This window comes from Sander vitreus, chromosome 2 (genome assembly GCF_031162955.1).
Source record: "Sander vitreus isolate 19-12246 chromosome 2, sanVit1, whole genome shotgun sequence".
NCBI lineage: Eukaryota > Metazoa > Chordata > Actinopteri > Perciformes > Percidae > Sander > Sander vitreus.
Genome location: NC_135856.1, coordinates 23,400,680 through 23,409,731, shown reverse-complemented (window position 1 = coordinate 23,409,731; position 9,052 = coordinate 23,400,680).

Sequence of the window (9,052 nt, the reverse complement as noted above, 5' to 3'; positions counted from 1 at the left end):
TTAGCCTTCACAATAGGTAGGTTTGCGGTCTTGTGTGTGAAACCGGAAAAAAAGATAAATGTCCGAGCAGCACTCCAATGAGAGTGCAGGAAATTATACCCGCCATCTTGGATTTCACATAGATGTGTTGAATGGTAAATTGCACTTTTGTGAATTATTTAACATAGTCTACACATAAACTTGAATTTTTATAATTTTTTTGCTGAGAAGTAAACCTGCCTTTCGATGTGTTTGCACTTCAATAGTTGCTCAAAAACCAAATTGGAAAGTAATGTCCATAACTGGTGCTTCACAAGCGTTGTTGGGCAAATTAATTGACAAAATGTAAGCAATAACCATTACTCATTGAATAATAATTACATTGCTTTAATGATACTGTTGTTATTATGCTGTAGCAGACGTATTTAGTGACTACTCATTACTGCACCTCCAGCCCGAGCATATAAATTAGCTTCCTTGACCCATACATATAGCTACAACTGGTACAGCGAAAAAGAAAACAGTGTGGCCATGTTTGTAGTTATTTTTCAAAAAAGCTGGGCACAGTTTGTTTGTTGGTTTCAAACCCCCCTGCCCCATAAAATGTTGCCGTAAAAGAGCATTAGTGGGATAAGTAACTGTGAACTACAAATTGTAATCCCATACACTGCTTGTTATTAAAAAAAGTAATCACATACTGTAACTCACTACTTTTACTCAATAATGCGTTACTGCCCATTGCCCAACACTGTTGTCTATCATACAAAAATAAATAGGGCAAGTCCGACTCTGTTGATTTCAGTTCACTTCCAATACTTTCACTTGCATTGTCAGTTCCCCAGCTTCAGACTAAACCCCGTCAGGCAAGTAACTTCTTGATATAAGCTCGGGCCCCTTGAATTGATAAGCTTTGGAGCCATCACACTAGAGAATGACTGCAAATATTAGAGAATTATGTAAAACCTATCCTCCCCTCAAAGACCCCTTCATATCACTGGACTTTGGCCATGGACTTTGTAAAGAACTAGACTGCCCTTACCTAACACCCTAATTAACATAATCCCTGATGCGTTCATTTGGTAAATGTGTGTTCTCAGTTCCCAGTTTTTTATGATGTCAAATACCAAAGCACAAGGAACACACATGCATCTATACTGTATTTGACTGAGAAATATCTACAACGGCCATATATCTGTGCGTGTGTATAATTTATGTGTCCCTGTGACAGACGGAGAAAAAAAGGAAGCAGCTTCTCACTTTGATTATCACATAGTGCACAATTAGTTTTTATTAAAATACATATACTTGTTTGTGTTTATTGGCATAGAGTGTCTGTACGTGCATTATTCATTTAATCAGTCTGATTCATTACGAGTTTTTACCCAAACCAAACCTGTCTCTGATTTATAGGTATAGACTTATTAGTTATTTGCCTCCAAACTAATCAATGAACCCTCAGAGATGTGTGGTCAATAGTAGTCATCAGTTATTTTTGCTCATGGCTCTCATTTCCCAAAATGACCAGCCTTCATATGGTGGATGAAATGCCAGTCTGGAAACATGAAAAATACCATTGATTCTGGGGGCTCCAGTTTTTCTTATTAATATTTAAGCATTTTACAGATAAGCTGTGCAGTTGGCAAGCTGAGCCTGATTAATAAAATCTGTATAACCAAACTCAACAGACAACATACTGTATCTACTGACCTACAAGCCCAACAAAACTAGACAACCACTTTCAGGACACTCTTGAAAAAAGATTTTTCACTTTCTACACACAATTGTATGTACTTAAGGAGAACTATTGTGTAGTTTTTCATCATACATGCAATATACTATAATACGATTAGCTGTTTGTAAGGTATGTTGCGATGGGAAGTAACTGTTTGTGGACCTGTGTTTATTTTAATCCCCATTAGGGCCCTAAAAGAGCATGTATCCTTAAAATGAGCTGATGCAAATTGAGACATTACGTCTCTCTCTGAATCACCCAGACAAAAAATACCTCAACTAAAAAACAGATATAAAAGAGAGGAAGGTTCATTCATAAATCAGTTGTTCATTTGTCAGACTCCCTTTCTTTATGCCATATCCTACAGAGACCAGTGCACTGAATCCTGTAGATCAGTAAAAGTCATCAATATTCCCAGAGAGTAGATGGATGACAGAAAGGCTGCATACAATCAATATGCTTTTGGCAAGGAGGCTTTTCCCCCTTTTGAATCTAACCTTTTTTTTTTTTTTTTTTAATTATCATTTTTTTCAACATTTTTACGGAGAAACTCGAAAGAAAATGTTACCTCATCGGTGTACACAATAAAGTTGACTAAACAACAGTGTATTTAGAGTATTAATGAGTGTCCGTCATCATGTGCAAGCTTCCCTTGACAGAGACACTCCAATGAAATTGCAGAGAAACTCTTCTGCCCAGTTACTATTCTTTTTTTATGGTCAGCTATTATCCATCACCCACTGCTAGATTTATCCATATTGGCCACAAGCTGACTAAGACCCCATTCAGCTCCTCCTAATGAAGTAATTTATTGGATGTGTACCAAGTTTCTTTTTGAAATGAGTTGGCTAGTGTACTTAAGGCCATTGAGAGAAGCTGCACTTTAATAACAAAATCTGCTTGAGTAGAGATTTGTCTGCAAGTTAGTTAATTATCGAATATCATTGCGATGCGAATGAATGATTCTAAAAAAAAACTTCACCACATCTGGGTTTACTGTTACTTAATCTGTCTCATTCAAGTTTTAAAGGTCCCATGACATGGTGCTCTTTGGATGCTTTTATATAGACCTTAGTGGTCCCCTAATACTGTATCTGAAGTCTCTTTTATATAGACCTTAGTGGTCCCCTAATACTGTATCTGAAGTCTCTTTTATATAGACCTTAGTGGTCCCCTAATACTGTATCTGAAGTCTCTTTCCCGAAATTCAGCCTTGGTGCAGAATTACAACCACTAGAGCCAATCCCACAATGGGCTTTCCTTAGTATGTGCCATTTCTGTGTCTGTAGCTATTGAGGAGGAGAGAGAGGGGTGGCAAGGTGGAGAGTGGGGGTGTGGCCTTGACCAACTGCCACTTTGCTCGTTTGAAAGCCATGATGCCTCTCTCTCATGGGTGTGCTAAATTCTCTGGGCGGGCAAAGCAGAGAAAGAGGAGGTAACCTTGCTCCTTGACCTCATAAGGAGCAAGATTCCAGATCGGCCCATCTGAGCTTTCATTTTCTCAAAGGCAGAGCAGGATACCCAGGGCTCGGTTTACACCTATCGCCATTTCTAGCCACTGGGGGACTATAGGCAGGCTGGTGGAATTCATATTAATGTTAAAAAACCTCATAAAGTGAAATTTTCATGCCATGGGACCTTTAATCCTTAATGGGTTGTATTAATTAAGAATCAAAAATAAACAATTAAATACGTTCTTTCATATACCTTTTGATGAGGTTTTTACAGTGTATTATCTGTTCCACTGGTACATTGCAGGTTAGATGGCTCTTGGAGAACCTGCTCAGCTACATGGTTGCTGGGATTGACAGACAAAACAGCAGACTCACACAAACAGATTGATGGGTGAGTTTGTAGTTTTTTACTTTATCTTTTGGAGGGTCTATCTTGTTCAGCAAAGGCTGCCCTCTTGTGCACCTGGAGTAGCAATACAAAACCATATTGCACAATGAATACCATCACAGAAATAAACACTGTACAGCTGCTAAGGTACTGAACTCATACAAATTAAAAACAGGGTTAACTTCTATATCGCAAAAATCTACATATAACCTTATTGAGATCTGTTTAAATTAATATGAATGATTAAAAGAGCAGCATTACAGTACTCTATAAGGCTTACACTTTGTGGATATTTAGCACCATCGTGTGGTATCAAACAGTCAGATGCTCTGAATATGTTTAATTTAAGTAACAGATTGAAAATGATGTAACAATGTCTGAAATAGCTCGTAAACTAAGTGAATGTCTGTAAAACAGTATGATTTTACTAACATTACACACACATACTGCTCAACGTCAATATATATTGCATCTTTAGGAGCATGCACAGTTTCAAAGGATAATATATTTTCAAACCAATATAATTTACAGTTTATTGATAATATAACTTTTTACAAACGTTTCCTGCAGTTCTTCTGTCTGCACAACACATCAAATCCAAATCCCTGTGTTGAGAGACTGTTCCACACACACAGAGGCACCCAGACTTGGAGACAAGTTAACCCTGAATGTTTAATATCTGCAGACTAAATATCAAAGTCTTGTGGAAAATGATTGACGAACCATGACAAGTTAAGTTCATTTGAGTTAATTAGACAGAAAGACACCCAGAAAACTACTGTGTAATCTTCATATGTACCAATACTTTCACTCAGAGTATATTGTACCTACAGTACTTTCTGTCACATTCCCAAAGTTACCCTATCACTACATTTAGCTGATGCTTTTATCCAAAGTGACTTAGAATTGCTATACTGTATATGTCAGAGGCCACACACCTCTGGAGCAGCTATGGGTTAGTTGTCTTGCTCAGGGACACATTGGTTGATGTATCACAGTGGGAATCAAACCCAGATCTCCTACACCAAAGGCATGTCATATCCACCGCGCTATCAGCACCACACCAGCTCTTCTTCTGTGCTATTTGTATAGTCGCTATTTTACAGATTGTTTGTAGTCAGTGTAACTCCTAGTTAGGTATTTTATGGTGTAACACAGACTTGTTGCTATAGTTAACTGTTGTTTCATGTATATTATTCATCTCACTTGAAAACTTTAATGTTTGATTATCTTGCAACATAAATCAAAGTAGCTTTTTTTGTCACTGATCAACAGAAAAAAATAGTTTGATATATCGCAATCCAGTGAAACCCGAAACTACACACGACACAGGTGATCTGAATTTATGGCTGCACCACTGATGATCTAGGTGTGTCCTAAAAAGGGAGTTAATACTTATGCAAACACTTACTTTATATTTATATCTGTTTTCACTTTGATATTAAGGTTTTGTTCTGTTGACCAGTGTCAGAAACCACATTAAATTCCATTTTATTGAATGTTGTTGATCAATAAAACATGAAAACGTCCAAGGGGCTGAATCCGTTTATGGGCATTACTCACTCTTCCATGATAGCAGTTGAACTACTGACCTTAGCTGCTGCATGTTTGAAGTGTCCTGATATCTTATTCTAGCTGATACCTGCCATCAAAAATCGTGTGGCCATGTAACAACGTATGATTAATATCCAACATAGTTGGAGAATGTGTATTGTGTGTGTTTTGGCCGAGCAGAGGCAGTAGAAAGTGGAGGGCTGTCAGAGGGACGGCTGTTGTTTGAAGTGCCGGGGAGTGCGGAGCCGAGGTAATTGTGTCTGACGGGCGGCGATAATGATGAGGCGCAGATAAGATCAGCCGCAGATCCCCTGCGTCCAACCCCCTGCTGCTCGTCTTCACTTTTCCCTTCTCTCTTAATTGACCGGGCTGCGTCTCCCCCGAGCCCCTTTGTTATTATTTATTAATAATTCATCGCTAAATAATTCACACCCTTGGACCCGCAGTGTTAATTGAGCCGGGTGGGGTGGCATCGCTGGTGAATGTGTGATGGGGTAGAAGGGGGGAGGTACAAAGTAGGGAGGAAATGGGAAGTGGGTCTTCCTCAACTTATAGGACAACAAAAAAGGGAAAAGGTTTGTTTTGTTGTCCATAGGGTTGGGGCTTTGGGGCTACTGGACATTACAGTTGTACATGTGATTTATGTGTGGGTAAGGGTGCGAGAGGGGAATGAATCAAAGTTTATTATACATGGAAGTAGGGGCTGAAAAGCTCTTGCGTCTTAATCCTGTCATAGCTCACTGATAACATTAAGGTTCTCACTCTTTGCCTCTTTTGCATATGGTAGGAATGGAGTTAAATAAATACATTTCTAATATTTAACTGACATTGCATTTTTAAGTGAAAAGGTCTTTGGCTGCCAATTTTTATCAACTAAATACTTGATCACTTGGTATTTACTGGAAAGTAGAGCTTAAAAAATTGGTCGATTTAATCAATCTTTTCAATCGACAGAAAAGTATTTTATTTGGGGCTCTGGGAAATTGTGATGGGCATTTTTCATTATTTTCTAATTTTTATAGACAAAATTATCAATTGCTTAACCGGGAAAATAATCTGTAGCCCAAGATCAAAAATTAAAATAATTGTTAGTTGCAGCCTCACTGAAAAGTACACATAGGGTGAAACCTATTATGACCCCTGTAGAGACTGATAAGTAAATGAAAATGTGAATATAAAGCACAGCTGTACGCCAATATTAACTAATTGCAGATGTATCGTATAGGCACGTATGTAAACCAATAAATAACAAGAAACCGCAGTACAGAAATGCCAAATGAGGTAATGTAGAAACAGTAAACGGTAACTAAAAAGTTAATTTTTTCACTTTAAATTGTCACTCTCAGTACAAACCTTGGTCACTTATCAAATCATGTTTGTTTGTGTTAAGCCTTTGTGGAAAACAATATGAATGTTGACCACTATATCATTATGTAATCATTTTTACTCTCAAAATCGGTAGCGGTCTCAAAAGTCCAGTGTTAGTGGGTCTACAATATAAAGATGATGGTGGTTATACAAGTATCATTTACTATTATAAAATCAATACACAATACAATGGAAAATAAATATACTTAAACTGACATTATAATTAATTTATAGTTATAGGTCGAGCATGTGGTGGTGCCTGAGAATAATGTTGAGTCAGTCTGGTAACAGTCTTGAGTTCAGCAGCAGAGCCGTCCAGTAGAGGTCAGCATCAGATCACCAGAATATCTACCTCATACGCTGGAGCTGCTTCATGTGTTTGTAGGGCTGCAGTTAAATTGGAATTATATGCTTTGTTTGTGTTAAATTATTCATGCAACCTTTTCATTAACACCCTAAACAAATACAAATTGCACAGCATACAGCATAGGGAATCATGGCAGTCACACTGTGCCAAGGAATGTTTTCTTAAGAAAATGCCTGCTTACTGTATATTATTACTGAGAATCACACATCCTCGCCAAAACCCACTGTCCAGCTCTTTCGTTTTCTGCTTACTAACTAGTTTGCAAGTGATTGGAATACATGAAATAGGAAGAAGTTTAAGATTTGACGCTTTTTGTTGCCGCTGGCTGCTTTATCACTCTCATCATCTCATCTCATCACACTGGATAAGATAATATAAGATAAGATGAATTTAAAATTGAAAATGTTGACTGTTTCATAAGAAGTTACAAAATCAAGTTACAAACCCCCCCCCCCTTCACTCAAGACTTCCTCAGACGCATTGCCTAGTTGCTAAATCTCTTTTAAGCAAAATAAATCAAAGCAACTCTGGACCCAGTCTTTTAAAAGTTTAGAATTTTTTGTTGGGGGAAATTTCTGGTTTGGGGGAAAAAAACAAGTTTGTGAAAAAAAACCTCTCCCCAGTTTGTGTTACTTTGGGGAATGGTTCATCTGAAGCTGTCGACAAGGTCCATACAAGTCTCCTGCTACCATGGAGCATACAGACTGTCTTTCATGCTGTGGTGGTTTGGGACCAGAGAGGAAGGGCCAGCAGAGAGGAATCTGTCTAGCCGAGCTCAGTGTATACACTGCATGTATTTTTGTAGACATCGCCGTAGACTTCACTTAATCTAAGAGTACATCAAAGCATCCTCTGCTCCTCTTCTTCAGCTAAATCCTTCTCTGGTCCTTATTACCAAAGTGCTCATAAATGCCTTTGGGGAGTTGAGAAGAGGGGAAAAAACACAAACAAAAAACAAACATGTTTGCTTTTATCTTTCAAATAACTATTTATGCTGGTACAAATGAGCATTCTGAGAGGGGATCATATTGTATCATAGTGGGTGAAGATGTAAAGATTCACGCTGAGTGAAAAGAACAAAAGGGAGACAGTGTACAGCAGAGTAAATTGTTTCTGTGACGTTTGCCAGAATGTCATCATCGCTGGTTTATTTAACTAGGCTGCCAATCTCGAAAATGACGCTTTTTCATTCAGCAAGTAGTTTCAAAAAGTGCCAGCGAACATGAGATTAACAAATGGCTTGCACCAGTCTGTTTTTGATTTATTTTTGATGCCTCTGATGTGAGCATGGAAGTGAAGGGACTGGTTGTATACTCCAGTGGACCGCTGGGCCGGGGAGTAAACAGGCTCTCAGCGGCACAGGAGTCTTTCCATCAGGATAGAGAGTGTAACCCATGGAGATCCTAGAGAGTTCTGAAGCCAGAGATGGTAAATAATAGAACAAAGTGAGGATGAGTCTTCTGAGGTTCCACTGCTCTTCAACATCCCTCCATCGCAGGGAGACGGGGTGTGTGAGAGAAAGATGGAGAGAGCACTGATAGTTGCAACTTCTCCATCCAGTTTCACTAAACTATGAAGAAGTTAGACATGTTTTTCCTCTTACCAAGGAAAACACACCACTACATCATCTAAACTTTGTTCGGAAAACAACTCTTATTGTAAGCGGACACAATGACAGCTAAACATAATGTCTGCATTCAAATGAAAGCATCCACACCTAATCCCATTGGTCTGTGGAGCCCTTATCCTTTTTTTTCTCTTTTCGCTTATGAAAAATTCACCACAGCCACCCCCTTACTTCTCTCTTCTGTGCGCATCCAACACCGAGAACTGACATGCGGTAAACGGAGAAATATTCAAAGGCAGGCCGGGTGCTGCCTGCCTCCCACAGGGGTATCCTTTTTACCCCCTCACCACTGCTGAGAAATCAAAACTCTTTGGACGTCACACAGGCCGATTGAAGTTCAGTGCCTGCTCTGGAGCGGTCCCTTGCCCGACGATGGCAGGCGTCATTAGAGCTGTCAGTCAGGCCTTGGCAACGGGGCAGTGCCGCAGGGCACCCTCAGGGCCCAATCAATGTTGGGGTCCCCAGGAAAGGGCCATCAAAAGACCCTGTAAGACGATGCTGTAACCCCGCATCGGCGAGCTTCACGCTCATCCCCCATTGATCACATGATTAATAGCACAGCTCCATATTTTTAGCCCTGTGT